The 17,946-nt window shown below is 46.7% G+C and overlaps 1 protein-coding gene across 3 annotated transcripts in view; it reads right to left on the reverse strand.

The window, feature by feature from the left end:
* The window catches only part of TSPAN18 (tetraspanin 18), a 109,774-nt gene extending 94,897 nt beyond the window's left edge, over positions 1-14,877 (reverse strand). The window contains exon 1 of one of the 3 annotated variants that reach the window (XM_084520349.1): positions 14,795-14,877. The gene's annotated coding sequence lies outside the window, so the exon portion shown is untranslated. Of the gene's footprint in view, positions 1-13,950; positions 14,019-14,794 lie in introns of those variants that run through there. The other 2 variants (XM_084520351.1, XM_084520352.1) reach the window with 2 other exon arrangements.
* Between the last annotated feature and the right edge of the window lie 3,069 nt (positions 14,878-17,946).

The raw sequence follows: 17,946 nt of genomic DNA on the forward strand, positions 1-17,946 counted from the left end.
ATCCTTCCCCTACTGCCTGCCCCTGCTCCTGCCCCCAGGTGGTATGTGCTGGCAGCCGTGCTCTTCTGGATGACAGCTGCAAAATGGAAAACACCGATGCTTTGAAGATATGAAATAAACTGGCAGAGAGCTACTATTTAAAAGCAAATACGCCTTAAAAACAAAATAAAATAAAAAAAAAATACGCTGAAAGTTCATTGAAACCTAAAAGTCACAGTCTTAATGGCAAAGATATCCCTGCAGCTCAGTGATTCAGGCTCTCTTGGGGGCTGAAAGTGCCTGCTTAGGCCTGATTAAAAAGATAAGCACAGACAGACCCATTGCTCTAAGATATTTCAGAGACAGCTAAAGCAATGACAGAATCTCATGGGTTTAATAACACTCATAATTTCAGTTATTTATATCGCCAGTTATCCAAGTGTTTACCTGGCTCCAAAAGCATAACATTAACAGAATCTCTGCAGAGTTGAATGAGATATTCCCGACATTTCAAAACCTCAGCCAAAAGCCTAAACAAATGGAACAGAAGTTCCTCGCAGATACAGCTAATATCCCAAGAGGAGGATGCCCGCCGGCCTCCTGGGCAGATTTACCCAGCCCAGCTGCTCTGGGCAGGCGCAGCAGCACAGAGCTGGTGCAAATCCAGGATCTGTGCGCCCCCCTGAGACAAGCCTTGCTGCCCAGAAACAAACACACACAGTCCTCTCAGCTGTAAGCCTGGAGCCTGAGCTTGCCCTCGGTGAAGACAGTGCAGGAAGAAAGCCAGGAGAATTGAGTTTTATTGGTGAAAAACCAGAATGAGCGCACGGAGGACATGCCTCCACTGTTGCAATGGATTTGCAGCCAGGATGACCCACCTGGTCCCAGGACTCAACTGGATGAGTTGTGCTGACAGCAGAGCTGTGCACACCTCTTGCACAACAGATGCATCCCCAGAGCTGTGGGCAAGGTGTGTGTCCCAAAAATGTGTCTGTACTGCCATTTACCGAGCCTCCAGCCTGCTCCCTCAGCCTGTGAAGGAGCTGCAGGAGTCACCCAGCCTGATCCTGTCCTGATGCCAAGAGCATCATTCTTCCTTATCGCTGCAGAAGTTCTGGCTAACAGAGACGAAAAGCCACTTAACACTTAATTTCTGGCTGGACCATCCTTTTGCAGTAAAATAACACCATTCTTCCCCACTACCACCCCAACTGCTCTCTATACTGAAATGGTTAAAAAAAAGCCCTCAGAACCATTAGCATTTTGATAGCTTTCCGCACATGTATAGCAAAAAGTCTTTAAAATTCATTGCGCTGAGATAATCCTTCAAGTCTAGCATTTCCTCCTCAGCTTGAGGCAACCAACTGGTTTTCTGCCCCTTAATACCTTAATAGAAAGCTCTGAGGAGTTGCCAGGCTAGAAGCCTCAAATACGCTCCAGAAAAGCAGAGTCCCGAAGTTCAAGAGAAGCCATGTAAACTGTCTGGGGTTTCACTAAGAAACTATTACAGGGGAAACATCTCAGGCACTGCAACCCCCGAGATCTCTGCTTCAGTACACAACGTACACACACAGTTTTACTTTCAAAGGGCTGAGCACACACAGCGCCCACTAATTTCAGCTGCCACCAAGGGTACTCAGCATCAAATTAAAACTTTGACCCAGATTCAATACAAGCTCGGGGACTGGAGCTCCTCATCAGGATCAAAGATGATTTTTTTTTTTTAGTATTATTACAATTTCAGGAACAAAGCTGTGATGTTGAACTGCACAACTGGCATTAATACTTAGCAACTCCCCATCTGTGCCTGGGAAGTTTCTACAGCAAGTGCCTTTGTAACAGCTCCAAAGCACCACTGCTTTCTCATGGAAGCACCCAGGATCGCCTCGGGGTGAAGAAAGAAGCCATCTCACTACCTCGTGCCTTTGATTAGGATTTCTGCAGTGAAAACAGGTAAATGCTTCAGGACCACAGCACTCCTGAGATGCCACTAAATGGTAGGACTTGAGTTGCTAACACATTAAGGACTGTTAGGCCTAATTAGATCCTCTTTGTAAATATTTTTTGGGGGAAACATTCTGAAAACGTTGGTCTGCTCAAAGGAGAGCGCTTGTTATGAACCTGTGCATGCTTCCAAGAAAGTTAACAGGTCAAAAGTTTGCAGTCAGAAGGCAAGAGAGGCAGTGCTTAGATGTGGAAAAATGAGGCTTGGATCCCAGGGCCATGACCCCCACCAGTCTCCCATGCTCTAATGCTTATCCACAAACCACAAAACGTGCACTGTTTTGGCTGAGATAAGATTCTCCCCTCAGTTCTCCCAAAACTTCAGAAATTCTTTGTTTCTCCTGTGAGAAACACACACACCCCCAAAGACTCATTTACAGGGAGAAGGGCGTTCTATCCAAATTTAGTGAATGCACAATTAATACGGGCAAGAGAAGAGCAACAGCAGAACACTGAGCTGCATGGGACATGCAGCCAAGAGAGCGGTGGAGAAAGCTATTTATTTAGCTGGGAAAACTCTTCCAGTAAGACAGGAAATACTCCCTTCCCATTTTTCAAGCGTGAAATGTCTTTCATAGGAGAAGAATTTGGGTAGGTGCTATTAAGGAAGAAAGCGATTGTGACTCTTTCTAAACAAGGCTTTTCATTCTCTCGTCTGTCACAAGTTTCCTGCAACACCCTCGGCAAGTCATTTCGATTTGACATTACCACTGCCCATTTTACTGATGAAAGAGGACTCTGCCTGGAAGAGGTACCAGAGATACAGCCCATTTGCAACTGGGAGATACTGAAATGCTGTGTATTGCACAGAAACTCAATAAGTAAGTGGTAGAAAATCACTGTGAAACAAAACAGAGAGGCTGCATTTGCCAGGAGGATTCTGAGCAACACTCTGGTGGGCGAGCACATGGATAGCTCAGGTGCCTGCCCAAGCTGCTCACTCGGGAATGCTGCACCATTTCATTAGCTACCAGTCCATCTCTGATTTATTTCCAGGAGTATACACACAATAACACATGCTACTAGCAATGTCAATCTTCTTTCAAATGCATTTACAGCTATTGGAAGGGTGAGAAAATTACCTTATCACAAGTTTCAACAACAGCATCCGATTCACCACCTCCTTGCTAAGCAATAGAGTACCTGGACAAACCCTTGCCTTGCTTCATCACAAATCAGAGTGATGAGGGATCACAGACAGCAGAACAGGAAAGGTGGAGGAAGTGATAAGTCTTGTACATGCAAAGTCACGAAGCTGCAAGACAGTCGAACTGAGGCATTCTTACACTTAATAACGTTCTGTTTAAAAATCAATCTTTGGTCCTAGTCCATACCACTGCACTTTATAAAGAATCAAAGATCACAGCTGAAGGTTGCAGCTTCACATTAAAGGACAGTCCACAGGTATAATTTTATAGGATGCTATCAGGAACAGATCCACTACATGGCTTCTTCACTGAAGCCCGCAGTACAGATCCAGCTGCAGGAAGGATTTTGCAAGGCAGCCCCACTGAACAGTTTGGGCATGCAGCCCTGGTCTGGATTTTGGCTAACCCTCCCCAGCGCTGTCCTAGTGCAATCTGTACTTAGCTCAGTAGGATGAATTTGCAACCCAGCTCCAGAATACATCTTTGAGACACGCATCCAAGTTCTCAACTTAATGAAACTATTTTCTCACTAACTTGATTTTTTTTTCAGTTCTTCATCCCTGATTAAGAAGAAAAAAAGAAGTGTGAAGTCTTAGATCAATAGCTTGCTTTTCTCATTAATTTAAGTATACTGTATACTTGACTAATGTGCAGAATACAGACATGCAGTGGGTGCAAAGAAGTCTGGTCATTCACTGATTAGAAGATGCAAACTGACTTTAGTGGGTAAGTGGTCTAATCCTTAAAAAGGTCTCACATCATCCCCAGCTCCAGTGATCATTAACAGCACAGTCTAAGCCTCTGAAGAAAAACAGCAGCTTATCGTCATCCGCCTGGGGACCTAGGGAACCTTAACAATGAGCTTCTTAAAGGCTTCTTTAGAGGTTTTTTTCCAATGATTGTAACCAGAAGAAGAGGCAGAGATCTGCTGATGTTTCAGGCAAAGACAGAAGTCTCAGACTTGATTAATTTAAGAAAAATATTTTCTTATTTTCTTAAGATAATTGTCACCTAATATTTGAGAAGTATTGCCTGTCTATCACCAAAAACACATGAGCAAGGCTTAGAGGTTTTTTATTTGTTCCTATAAACACTCTGCACCTGGGGCCTGCACCTCTGCATCGTCACACACAGGTTGGAGTTTCATCTCGCACCCAGGACTGCTCTGACATTACAGGGGTCCCAGAGCCAAGATGTGGGTTCTAGACCTACCTGCTGAAGCCAGCAGAGCTGTATGGACATCCTGGTTCTGGATGTCACCTTCTGGGGCCTTCTGCTGCCCCGTGATTCTGTGTGGTACAAACACACCTTGCACCTCCTACTTCAACTCGACGGAGAAGGAGGAGGTAAACCAAGGAGGCAAGCTCAGACTCTTCATCTACCACAATACGAACAAAAGTCTTCTTTAAACAGGTTAGCAGAGACCACGTGAGGATGCATTTGGTTTCCGGAAACAGCCATTATTTAAACCTCAATTACACAGCAACAGCCTGGAACATTTTGCCTCTAAAAGGGAGTGTTTCTCCTTTGCCTATGCAATGTTGGAGCTCCAACCACCAGCTTAGCCCTCCACCCACGTCCCACCTTTTCTTTTTTGAAAGATGGAAAAAGAAAGAATACCAAGAGAAGGCAAAGTGGGATTCTCATACAGTCAGAGCTGGAGTGACCACCTCAGTTCTGCAACTTCACCTTTTACCATAGAGGAAGCCCCAAGAAGCTGCCTTCTGCAGCCAAGCATCACATCGGCGTTCAGGTGCCTGAGCTGCTCTCAACAACCACATCCGGAGCCTTCTGCAGACAACAACCACAGAGATCAAATCTCCCGGTTAAGCACACACCTAGCTTTCTGGAGACCTCAACACGGCTTTCTTTTCACTCTGAGGAGAATTAAGAATGTACGAAGAGAGGACCACTTTCCTCTCCCCTCCATAACATAGGAGAAGGGAAGAAACTGGAAGAAAGAGGCCTCTTACTGAAACCACGTGCTACCCCTCCTTTGCTGAGCTCACTGCAATCAAACCAGCAGGAGAGTGTTTCATCCTGTTCCAAGAAGCTCCTCTCCTGCCCTAAGCGTTATTTTTTCATACCCTGCCCAACAACAATGGCCCAGGCACAAACACATCAGCCGTGTTCAGCTATATTTTCCTTGGCTGCTTCAGGTCATTTTCTAACAGCACTCCTCGGAGAGGACAGGGGGTTAGGAGCATTTTCATCCTATAACCAGACTCTCACTTGTATAGCCTTGACCCTGCCAAAATATACCAGAAGTGCTTTAGGGACAGTCACTCTTCTCCTCTCCTGACTGATGTGCTGATTATTTTTTAAGGTCTCCAGAGATTTTTCTCTCCACCCTGCAAAGATAACATCCAGGGGAGCCACAAACCTGCAGAACCAGGGAAGAAAGACAGCAAGGCCACAGAGAAACACAAGGACATGTAGACAGCAATCTATTTTCTCACCCCAGCACATTTTTTTGGGGAGGCAGGAGATTTTAAGATTTTTTTTTTTTTTTTTTTATTTCCCATGGGTATTAAGCTATGGAAACCACCTTGGAATTCATCATGCAAAAACCCATGTGCACGAGAACATCAGTCTTGTGGTTAGGACATACATATCTGGCATGTAAGAAACCTGCTTTCAGGACCCTGTTTTGGATCTGTGACAGCATAGGTGAAAAACCAAAACCACTTGCCTCCCAGCCAGCATCTGTGTTTTGACTAAGAAATTCTATTCCAAACCCAAGAAATTCACCTAAGGAGAACTGAGTGGAGACCAGCCCTTTCCCACAAAGCAGTATTGGTTTCAATAAATCAGCATTTTCTGCATGCAAATAGTCTCCTTGAAAAACTCCCAGCCAGTCCTAACCTTAAGAAGTACCTTGTGTGGTTTCTGCTGAAGACATCAGCCGGGAAGCAACCCACCCCACTGAGGTTCTGGCTCGGCACAGCTCGCCTTCCCTAAGCAGGGGCACTCCAACACCACGCCAGGAAACAAATAAGGCTTCCTGACGCTTGCCCTGACGCTTCAGGATTCTCTCGTCTTCTAGCTGTATTGTTTAACAGAGGAAAGGAGGTGTGGTGGGAAAGCCTCATGCACTTCGTTCCTGTTTACTTTACTTGTTCCCTCGTCTGTGTGATCTGAGACAGTAAAAATGCTGCTGATGTCCAAAAGTGTGTGTGTGTGTGTGTGTCTACATACACATGGTGAAAGCTTTGGAGCCTGGCCTGGACGTTACGTGGACAACTCTGTGCACGGGGGCAGGCAGCAGCTTTCTCCTCTGTAGCTCTAGGGAGAGGTTAACCTGACTGAGAGGGAATTAAAAGAAAACACCCAGTAATGACACAGTTTGTCTTGCTGTTTTGAGATGCTTCCGCTGAGCTCACTTGAAAGCATCTCCAAAAGTACAGCTTTCTTAAAATAAATTCTCCAGAAAGAACACTTTTCCTCTTCTAAAGTCAGGATTTTACGTGCAATACAGGATTATCCTATATAGGTCACTGACACTCTGCGGAAACCTATGTAAGAAGGACTATTTAGTGTGGGAATAGAACTATTTATCTACGTTTTTTGGCTTCTCTTCCTTTATTGCTAAGAATATTTCAACTGAAACAACATCTTTGTGCCTTTGAGGCTATCTGCTCCCACTGCCACTTCCCCACCTGGAGCTATAATCCTACGTTTGTCACAGACCCAGCCACTGTGGCAGAAGTTATTACGGTTACAGTCTGCAGATTATAGCAACTTTTAATAGGGGATAAGCAGCAGGAAAAGGTGAGCTTAAGCATTAAAGAACCTGCCAGTTCAAAGAACTCTATTATTAATATTTATCATTTTTAAGCATTCATTGAGTGCTGTAGAAGATAAAAGAATGAGCTGAATGCAAGAACCAAGGACCCAAGTTGATATAAGACAAGACAACGGGAGAGCAAAAGGAATGAGCATATCATCTGGGGAGGAAGAGAGCCAAGGAAGAGGCAGCAACAGCAAGGAGAAAAGCCACACCTTTTGTCAACAAGATGTTCCTAATAGTAAGGAGTCTGAAGAGAATTAAAGAATTCCTCAATGTCTAATCAGAACTGTTCCCCATAGGGGATTTTCTGCGCGCTGTTACATGGCACTGGCATATCTTTAAAGAATGGAGCTTTGATCATAAAAAGCAAGCTGAGGTGGGGGGGACGGGAAAAACAACAAAAGGAAACGCAACTGCATCACCCTGTGGTGTAAGGGCGAAATCCAGCCCCAGACAGATCTCCACAGAGCTCCATGTAAAACCATTCAGACTTTGTTTAAAAGGCTAGAATGAGGCACCCTTCTCTCTCACGTCCTCCATCCTAGGTAAATTCTTCTTCCAGCCCACAAACCCTTGGCTCCTGTTGCTCCAGAGGGACGACAAGCTGCTACTTCTCTTTCCTAAGGAGGCAAGCTTGTGGCTGACACCACTTTAAACCTTCACGGTTTCAAACTGCAAGCCATGAGGCTTCTCAACTCCAACGCACATCGCCAAGATTAGCTAACAGGAGCATGCATCACACCCACATGCTGAGGCAACCGTCTACATCTTCACAGCTGGCCAAACAGATGCTCAGAAAAGCAAAGCAAGTTGCCCACATAGGAAGAGGCTTTATCTACACATCAGGCTGATGCTGGTGGTGCTGGTATTTGTACTTCCCAGTTCTGAGCACCAAAATCATTGAGAGGACTTGAGAGTCCCACTCGCTGCCCAATGCCCTCTGCTCCCTGAGGCTACTGCAGTGCTTCATAGCTGCTCCCTGCAGAAATACCAAGAAAAATCCACTACAAACTGAGGCTTGGAAGTACCTGTAGTGGCATTAACAAAGAAAATTAATGTTTGTAAACTCAACTGATTCTTCTCCCGCCAAGCCTTCCCCAGCGCAGTATCAAAATATGAACACACAAAATGCAAAGCACGAAACCTTCTGTTCCTTTCAGCACAGCGAGAGAAAAAAAGAAAAAATAGCAACCTTCATCCATCCACCTTTGGGAAGCCTGTTTCTTCTTAATCTCATCAGACTTGCTAATGACTGATGTGACCCATCAAACATTTAAAAGAAGAGGTTTTGTTTTTGTTTTGTTTTTGGTAACCTGGCAAAGCACCACGCTGAGCTCAAATCCTAATCTGTTTGGAAGGTCTTTTTCCAGGCCTGCCGACCCAGTCACGCATCACATCAGCAAGCTGGGTCTCAGGCGGCTGAAGGAAAACAGAGGTCAAAGATCTATCGATCCTTCCAGCCTCACGCCTTGAGCATTTGCAGAAGTAACTCCCAGCATTTCCTGCATCTCATTCTGGAAAACAGTGTGGTGCAGCTCCAGAAGATGCTTGTCACATGTCTGTGCTTCAGCCATGTTCCCATAGGAAGCAAAAGCTTTGTTGATCAACACAAGATAAGCGCCTCGTTTCAGGCGGCTCTGAGAATCCCCCTTGACATTAACAGGATCAAGAACCCAGCGGTTCAAAAATACATCACATCCCAATCCAGCCCTCTTAAGAGCTTTTTGGGACATTCAGTCCTTCATTCTCCATTATTTCTAATGCATGTCTGTTCTAGATGCCACCTGAGTTTCCGTATTGCTCTCCCATTTACCCTGGCAGCAGGCTTTTGCAAGTTTGGCTGAAAGGCACCCACAGGTCCCAGAGACTTCCATGAGAAACAGGTTCTCAGCAGGTCTGAGAAACCAGCCCAGGCCAGGCGTAACAGCTCCGTGCACAAGAAGATCTGGTTCTCTTCACTCCCCAAGAAAACGAGATGTGCCATCAAGCGAGCCAAGAACAAATCCTATCGCTGCTTTCCCAGCATACCGCGTTCCAGTTCAGTGCCCTGCGAGGGCCATGTCTCACGAACAGGCAAGCTGCCAGTCAGCTCATTTAGTCCATTTTTTTTTCCCTGAAGAAGCGTAGACACCATCATTTGGTGCAATCTTTATTACTCTGAACTCCCTCCTCGTGGACCGTCTTACACTGCGCTTTTCATAAAGAGTAAATATAGTAACTGTTTCCACAATAATGTTAAAAATACCCTAACAGATTAAATTCAACAGATAAAATGGGGCCATAAATACGTACGTCTAGCAACATGACCAAAATCACCCTTCTTCAAACTGGGCATCGGGCCATGAAAAAAAGCTGTTAGCATTACAATTTCATTGCTTAGCCTTCTGAGAAGTGCAGAGCTGGAGAAAGGCTCGGCATGGGAATAATGCACAACACACACAACCCGAGTGGCCACCGCTCCCAAGCCCCTGTGGGGCTGTGCCACTGAACCACAGAGAACAAGTGGCCATATGGTCCCACACCCCGACCCGCTCAGCTGTTCCGCTTTCTTTCCAGACATCTGGAACGGCATAAAATTCATTTAAAGCTGTTTATGACTCAAGTGAGAAGTTTGAAGGGATATAAGAGCTATTATTATCTCTGCTATGCTACACGACTTTTCACATTAGCAGCTTGGTTCGGTTCCACTTCCCCAGGATCAACGAGATGCTTCTTCCACCGCTTCCCAAAGACTAACCTGGACAAACCCCAGACCACATCAGGCACCATGCAGATACCCTCAGAAGTCCTGACACAGCTGTATGCCAGCAAAATGAGAGAGAGAGAAGGGCAGGAACAGAGCTTAACTAACTAAACACTCAATCAACAGCTGAGCAGAGGAAATCCGGACCTATGCCCTGACTCACGAGATCATGCAGCCCCTTTTTAATGGCCATAAAGGCCAGTAATACCAAGTACATGGACAGAAGTTTTACTACTGCATCTCATCCAAAGCATCTTCTGTTTCTTCCTCAAGTGATACACTGGTCTAAGAAAACTGAACTTCATTTGGGCTCAAGATCAGATATTTCCACAGTGACCTTTCAATTTATTTATCAAGTAGCTGCATGCTTCCATTTTAGACCAAGTTTCTGGAGTAAATATGTATCAAAGCAAACATCCTGACAGCAAAAAACAAACAAATGACACAAATATGGTAAGAACCTCTAGGGATGTTCTAATTGTAGTATCTGTGTAGTCCCTCCAAGAAGGATTACAAGGGATCCCATGCAGAAATAGAACCCGTACTAAAAACCTGTGGTGGTCAAAAACCCACTTCTGTCTTCTCTGAGGACAGCTACAACTTTTTTTTTTTTTTTTTTTTTTTTTTAAACTGAAGCTGGTGAGGGAAAAAAATATACCACAGAAATACCCTCAATTGTCATGTAACATCCACTGCATCTTGTAAGTCTGGTCTCAGTCCAGCAAACACAAAGCATCCACATAAGCAGAAGGTAGCAGAGGTACAGAAGCAAATCCCATATGGGGTCAATTTGTAAGAGTAAAACATCTTTAAATCATTTGTTTCTTTAAGAATTATCTGTGCAAAAAAAATTATAAATAAAAACATGCTGACAAACTGTTTTAGCGGCTGGTGTGGTTAACAAAAATAAGATTAACACAATGCCTTCCTGTGGCCACTTTCAGTCTCAGCACCTTGTACTACACCAGCCCATGACAGATCTTTACCAATGGAGAAGGGGTGAGTTAGGTCCAAGGTGAGAGGTGGAGGCCAAAAAAAAAAACAAACAAAAAACCAACAACCCATCGAGTATTCAACAGGTGATGAATCCATTTGAATCTTCTGCCAGAAACTAAGGGATAGGGTCGTTCATTCACCATTTTGGAAACTCAGGACTCCGTGGTGATGAGAAAGCAAGACAGGTTGGTGTAGGGAAGGAACAGACACAAGGGATGCTGAACGGCACAGTCCAAGCAGCAGTAGGACCAAAAGCAACCTTCGGAAAGCACCAGTCTGGACATCTGGAACATACCCTCTTATGAAACACGATTAAATTCCAGCAATCTTCCGAGTGCTGAGAGGTGGTAGGAGAGGAGGGAATGGACAACACAAAATATTCAAGGAAGCTTTAGAGGGAGTAAGCATCATAAGAAACAATACCATTGTTTGGACTTATTTTTCTGTACAAACTTCTTCCTCCTCCTTCCTTTGATATTTAGAATTAAGATTAGAAATAATTTCCAAGTTAAAAAAAAAATAAAAGAAAAAGAACTTATGAAATAGCTTAGAAGGGAATAAGCAATTTCAGATCCTAACTAGCTCACTTCTATGCATTTTGGGGTACAGATACATGGGCTGTGCCCTCTCATGCAAATACATTACTTGGTTTTGAGCTACTATTTTGAAGTCACAACTACAGACCTCAGCTTCCCAGCACTCACTGTACTATTCTGATTTTTTAATAGGAAAAAAAAAAAAAAAAAAAGATCCAAAATCTTTCTCTCTGATTTTACTGATGAGAGCTTAAGTTTAAGTTGGGGGGAGGATCAACATAAACTTTAGCCAGAGAGACTCTTAAAAAAGCAAAAGTAGCCTTTATCTTGCAACAAAACCCACAAACAAGGGCTGCTTCAGCAGCCTCAGAGGATCAGCAAGAAGTATAGATATTCATCTCATTTAATTATAGCTCCCAGACAGACCTTGGACCTACAAACACCTCATGCAATGACTCATCTTCAAGATGTCAAGAACTATGCACTACCTCACAACACTCTTCGAATACAACTTCGACCACCATCTGTTTATTTAGATACTTAAAGCCTCAATTTTGTAGCATCTGAGCTTCTCGTTTCAAGTCCTTCCTGAGCTAAGACCCACGGCCCCATAAATTCAGTAGCTTCTGTTTCCAGGGCAGTTGTGTCTGTTTTCCTGCAGCCTGGTGAGAACAGACAGGACTAGAGATAATTAAATAAAAACACAGGAACTGCATTATTTATTTTAAAGGAAAACGTGTCTTCTAGGAAGAAAGTCCTTTATTTGGGCAAATCTGTAAGCTGTTTATCAGCTTAAACTCATTATCTGCCCATATGGTCTTAGCACTGTGGTTTAAAAAAAAAAAAATGGGCATGCACTAGCTGATGAAATGTCATCTGCCCTTATGCCAGAAACTAGTATTTTTGCATTGACGTCAAATTAGGATCCTTGCCACTAGTGAAGGGCTACCATAAGGATAGTCATAATATTTTAATTAAGAAGGGATCTTACAGAAGGCAGCAGGAAAGGCAGGGGGAAGGCAAGAAAACCCATTCACAAAAAAAAAAAAAAAAAAAAAAAAAAAAGTCATTTAATTCACTTTTTGCCTCCTCTGCTCTAGTTCTTTTTGTTTGGGGAGGTGGGGTGGGAAAGAGAGAGCTAATTTAATTAAAAAGAAAAAAAAAAAAAAAAAGAAAGCAAAAAAAGGCAAGAGAATGAGAAGCTAGAGCCAATAAACACACATCAAAGCATGAAATGGCTCTGCTTCAACTGCCTACAGTATTCAACCTGGGATAGATTAAGGGAAGATAAAAGGTGCTAGGAGAGAAAATGCTGCCCCTACAGCACACGGAGCACCAACACCCCAGCCAGCTCCGTCACACTGAAAACAGTGAGCACAGGAGACTGACCCAGCCCGCAGAGACCCACACCAGCCGGCCACCGCCTGCTATCGGGGACCAGCCCCGGGCAGCCAGGTGGCCTGAAGCCTTTCCCCTGTCCCACCGAGCAGGAGCTGGGGTTACAATTCTGGGGGTCACCACCGGCCACCCAGGGTCTCTGGCACAGGACGTCGGACCTGGCCGACTGACCTGTCACCCTGCTGATGCCAGGAGAGGAACAAACCGAAGTTGTGGTAACAGATGCTAGCTGTGTTTTTCTGAACCGCAGGGCTATTCCTGGTTACGGATCCTGTTTCTGCCTTTTCAAACAGACCTGCAAGGCTGCGTGTATGAAATTATTTGAATTAAACAACGCACAGACAACTTGGCAGAAGAATTGAGGATAGCTCAGCATTTTCATACGCACACAACGATTCCCGTTTCCCTTTTGCCCAGCCCCACCCTGAGAAGTATAATACATGCTACAGCAGCCAAAAGTGAGATCACGCCGGGATAGTCATTCGTTGCCATCAGCTGAGGAGAGGACGCAAGCACCCCGATCCCACTCCTCTTGCAGGGAGAAAAAACAGAAGGAAACACCGCTCTGCCTCCCTTGGCTTCCACTGGGGGGACGTGAAGTTGCTGGGCTCCACTCTTAACTTTTTTAGGCGAGCCTGGAAACGCAAGCCTGGTGCTCTTCCCAGCATGCCATATCCTTACGCCCCAGAGAAAATAAAGGGATTTCCCCATGATTTACAAAGGAAACATTGCATACTTGCTGTACGAACCAACGCAGCAGCTGCACGGGGCTGCCACGGCACTGCACAGCCCTCGCTTGGGATCACCCCCGAGGCTGGGGGCTCCCAGCTGGGGCCCCCCAGCCCACCCCAGGGCTCGGTCCTGTCCTGCCCCAGCGCAGAGCTGTTCTGCAGGCTGATGTTTTCTCCCTTTGCTCCTCAAGAGACAACCACCCGCTCACCTGCACCTCTCCTGGGCTGGAACACAGTTCCCCAGCTAAGCGCTGTGTGGGAAGGGCTGCTCTGAGGGAAGCGCGGGACGGTCAGAAATTGTATCCTCATTTCGCTGGCAAGTCTGGGCTGTCTCAGAAAAGTTAAAGCTCCTCTTTCCCCTCTTCTCATCCCCCTCCACTTAAATTCATGGCAACTGCACTGCACAGTTCTTTAGCTAACGCCAACAAAAGCAGCGCTGCGGCCACAACAAATACAGAAATATTAACTGCCTTCCAGGGAGGGTCAGCCGCTTGAATCATCTGACCGTACTACACAAATACTTCAGAAAAAGCAGACAACAGAGAAGCATATACACCATCCTACACAGCCAAAATTTGAAAAAATCTCTCTCCCCCCCCTCCATTATGAAAAAGAAAGCACACACCTATGTCTTCCAGCAACGTTCCTATCATTTGCTTTCAGCCTGCTCACTTTTGAGACCCAGCGACTGCTGCTCCCTACAAACGCACCAAGCACCACAACGCTCATTTCACTGGCATAGCCCACGAGGCACTTGAACACATCTCGCTAAGACAACTCTAGAATAAAGGCGCTCACTTTTACCCACTGGTAAAAATGCAGGGCGAGCCCGTGCTCACGACCTGAGAACACCCAGGCAGGCGCGCAGCCATCTCCAGCACGCTCCTGTCCAACCAGCTCTGGTAGCCACTGGCTATTCAATGAAATACGTGCCTGGAGCCTATTAATTGCCTTCGCATTTTCTGTTATTACAGAAACACAGGCAGCAAGCATGCAGGGCTCGCTAATAGCCGAGAGCAGCATTGGGGAGAAATAAATTACGCTTAACCAAAGAGACCTCACAGAAAACCACCCAAATGCAATGCAAACGCTGCCTGCTCTGAGCGAGCAATACCTAACCGCAGAAGTTTAGGTTCCTACAAACCCGGCTCCTACAAACCCCCGTCCTCGGGCAGCACCGAGCCGGGCAGGCAGGGCTGCGGGTGAGCAAAGCAAAGCTCACCGGGCTGGGCACAAGTGGGAATTGCGGGTAACTCCCCCCTTTCCTCCTGCTCCATCCCAACCCCGGGGGCTGCAGCACCCCGACCCCAGCCCTACAGCGGGGCGCGCAGCGCTCCCTCCCGGCACCGGGAGCGGGGACGAGAAACCGAGGGATCTCTGCGGACAGCAGCTGGGGGGCTCGGCTGGGTCCCGGTGCCGAGTCCCGCAGCCCCTCTACAGCAGCCCCAGCCCCAGCCCCAGCCCCTTACCTCCCGGCGGCTCCAGCTGCCGTGTTCGCCCCGTGCCCGGCCGCCGCCGAGCGCCGGAGCCGCCAGCGGAGCTGCTCCGCCTCCGGCCGTGCCCCCCGCTCCGCCCCCGGCACGGCCCCACCGCCCACAGCGCCCGGACCCGGCCGTCGGGGAGCCCCGGGGGTCGGCAGCACCGAGGGGCGGCAGCCCCAGGGCTTGTGACCCGGGGACAGCCGGGGGTGAGCCCGCCGAGAGCCTCCGGTGAGATGCTGCACGGCAGAGATGCTGCGGGTGGCTAGAAGGGGGCATCTCCGGCCCCTGCACGCAGCCTGAGTGCACACAGGGGTTGGATGCGACGAACCGAGGGTTTTTTCCAACGTACCTGGTTCTGTGATTCGCTGATAACCCAGCTGTGCCCCAGGGAAGCGATGCTACACGGGCCCTGCTGCTCACAGAGGTGTTTGCTGCCTTGGTGGTAAGGAAAAAGTGTGCAGAAGTAGCACTTGCTCTCAGTAACAGCACCTCGGGAGCAAGGAGTTAGTAAAGTGGATGTGGCACTCACGTATGATAACAGGTAACAATGCAAGGGGCAGCCCCTGTGAGATGTCCCATGCAGACAGGTCCTGCTGCAGCCAAGAAGCCCTGTTCACACTGCCCTACAAGACAAGGGGATGTGGATCTGGATCCTCCCAGCTTGTTGGAAGAACAGGAGGCAACACACATGCCTAGCAGTGCAGTGCAAAGGAAAAAAAGACGTGCCAGCATCTCCATGTATCTGCTAATGCCTCCTCTATCTGGTAATGAACAGATACAGGGCTCCCCAGGTGCAAATATTGGCATTGGCTTTCTTTTTTTCCTCTTGTGATAGAAAAATAGGGAGATACGCACAGAAGCTAACACTTACGGCCCCAAATCCATTTCTCTGTAATAGCAAAACTAGATTGCACAACCAGATCATATTTGTAACATATGTTTTGTTACAGTCTATTGCTTAAGACAGGCAATCATTTTCAGGTCTGATATTTTCTTATAATGCTTGGGCCCGTGTTTTTCCATTGCTGTTTCACTGTTCATTTATTTGTGTCACAGCATGAGCCTACCTCTCCTTGCTCTTTGTGGCTGAGTAGGGGATTTCCATTTCTTTATTAGGCACAGTTTGACACGAGGTAATAGCCTTGTTCCTCATTTGATTCCTTTGCAAAGGACTCGGAGTGCTATTTTCCAGGAGGCTGGCTTGTCATACTCCTCAAGCAGCAGATTGTGGTAGTTCTTTCAGGTCACGATGACATTTGTGCCCAGCAGACCTGTCACGCTGCACCCCCCCGACACGGCGCCTGCACCCCATATTCAGCCCCATTCTGCCCCAGGCCTGTGCCAGGACCCCACAATTTTGCTATATATACGATGAATAAGCTATGAAAATGTGGGATCGCATGCAGAGGGCTTCTAGGAAACCGAGTGGTCTTGCCGTGCCCCAGACACCCCAGTTTTAAACAGCTCCACGTCCCATAGAAAACTTCCCCTCCTCCTCAGGGGCACCCTTGCATTTTCCCAACAGCTGCCCCCCCCAGCTCCAGTGACATCACTGTTCTGAAACTATTCTGGAAAAATGTACAGGGTGATGTATTGAGACTTTTACATGTTTTCTGTTTTCCACCCTGATTCCATGAAACTGTTTTGTAAATGAACAGAAGGGAGCTATATGTGACCCCAGCTTCCCAAGCTTCCACGAGCTCGCGTAGACACAATAGTCCTCTTACATGCTTGATGTGCAATTTAAGGGGCCGCCGCCGAAAACGAGCTTCCCGAGCTTATAGTGCTTTCACTATCATGAAGGAGCTGCTTTGTGAGTCCCAGCCGGTGCTGAGCTGAGCTTTGCACTTAAAGCTGGGGTTTACATTCATCACTATGTATGAAGGACATAGTATATCCCCCACGAACTGAGCACATGATGCCAACAACTTTGGATAAAAACAATTTTGCTATAGATAAGCTTGCAAGAGGGATGTTTTACTTGTTTTCTGCTAAATACATCACTGACATGAAATCAGGAGAAGGAAATAGTTCCATGGCTTCGCCCAAAGCACTGGAGCCACTTTCTCCTGTTACAGCAGTGCCAAGAGCTGAAGGGCTGCCCCGTGAATATCGCATCCCACGTACTGTGATCTGGAGCCTCTCCCAGTACCTTTCTGGTAGGTACAAGTCTTCAGAAGCAGAAATTGCCACGTTGGGAAGCCATAAACAAAACGGGGCAGGTTCCTCACTGGTGTAACTATGGATTTGGAGAGAACTCAGTTTAACTCCATGCAGCTGACCCAATGCTTCTAACCCCTCTCCCGCCCGTGCTTTGCGCCTGACTTCTCAACTCCGCAGTCTCCCTTCTGCTTCCTCCCCACCTTTCCTCCTGCTTCCTTTGCCTCCGGACATCTCCTTTTTTTTTTTTTCCGATTATTTTCTCTCACTAGTCCTACTCGTGTTTTTTGAATTTGCCGTAAGGCGTGTAAAGAAGTGATCCAAGCACAATCCAGCTTGGCTGCAGTTCCGAGAGCTGGACCAACACGCAGCCCAGCTCGTTGCCTCGGCAGATGGGCAGAAGGAAACTCTCTGGCATCTGCATGCTGGAACCTGAGTATCAGTCTATTTCCAGATAACTGTGGCACATTCCAGGAGCAATCTGTGCTCAGTAGAAATCACACAGTGTTATTAACTCTGCCACGAGGCTGAACGGCACTTCTGAGAGTGCAAAGTAAATAAGACCTTAGCCCTAGCAAGCCGAAGATGACAAACTGACTGTCCGAAGCTGATCACCTGCTACCAGGTAAAGGCACCAAAGGAAGCGATCTTGTTTTTCCCAAATGTTGAGCACTCGTCCCACCCATCAGTATGCTCCATCAGCTGCTATCAGACTGCTTTCCCAGGGCCCCTCCATCAGGCCTGGGAAAACAGCATGAGGGGACAGTTGACGTACTGGTAGCGAGAGGTTTGTTCAAGCTTCATCATTAAAAGTGTAATTAAAACCTTGCCAGTATATTTTTCAACCCAGTTTTGCTTTCTCAGGCTCAGCTGGGAAAACTGAAGCTACAATGCTTACAATGTGGTTTCTTTGTCAATATCTGCATTTCCCAATCTTTTTTGCTCAAGCTACAACGAGCATTTTGGAGAAAGAAATATCA

This window comes from Aythya ferina, assembly GCF_964211825.1.
Source record: "Aythya ferina genome assembly, chromosome: 5".
In the NCBI taxonomy this organism is placed as follows: Eukaryota; Metazoa; Chordata; class Aves; order Anseriformes; family Anatidae; genus Aythya; species Aythya ferina.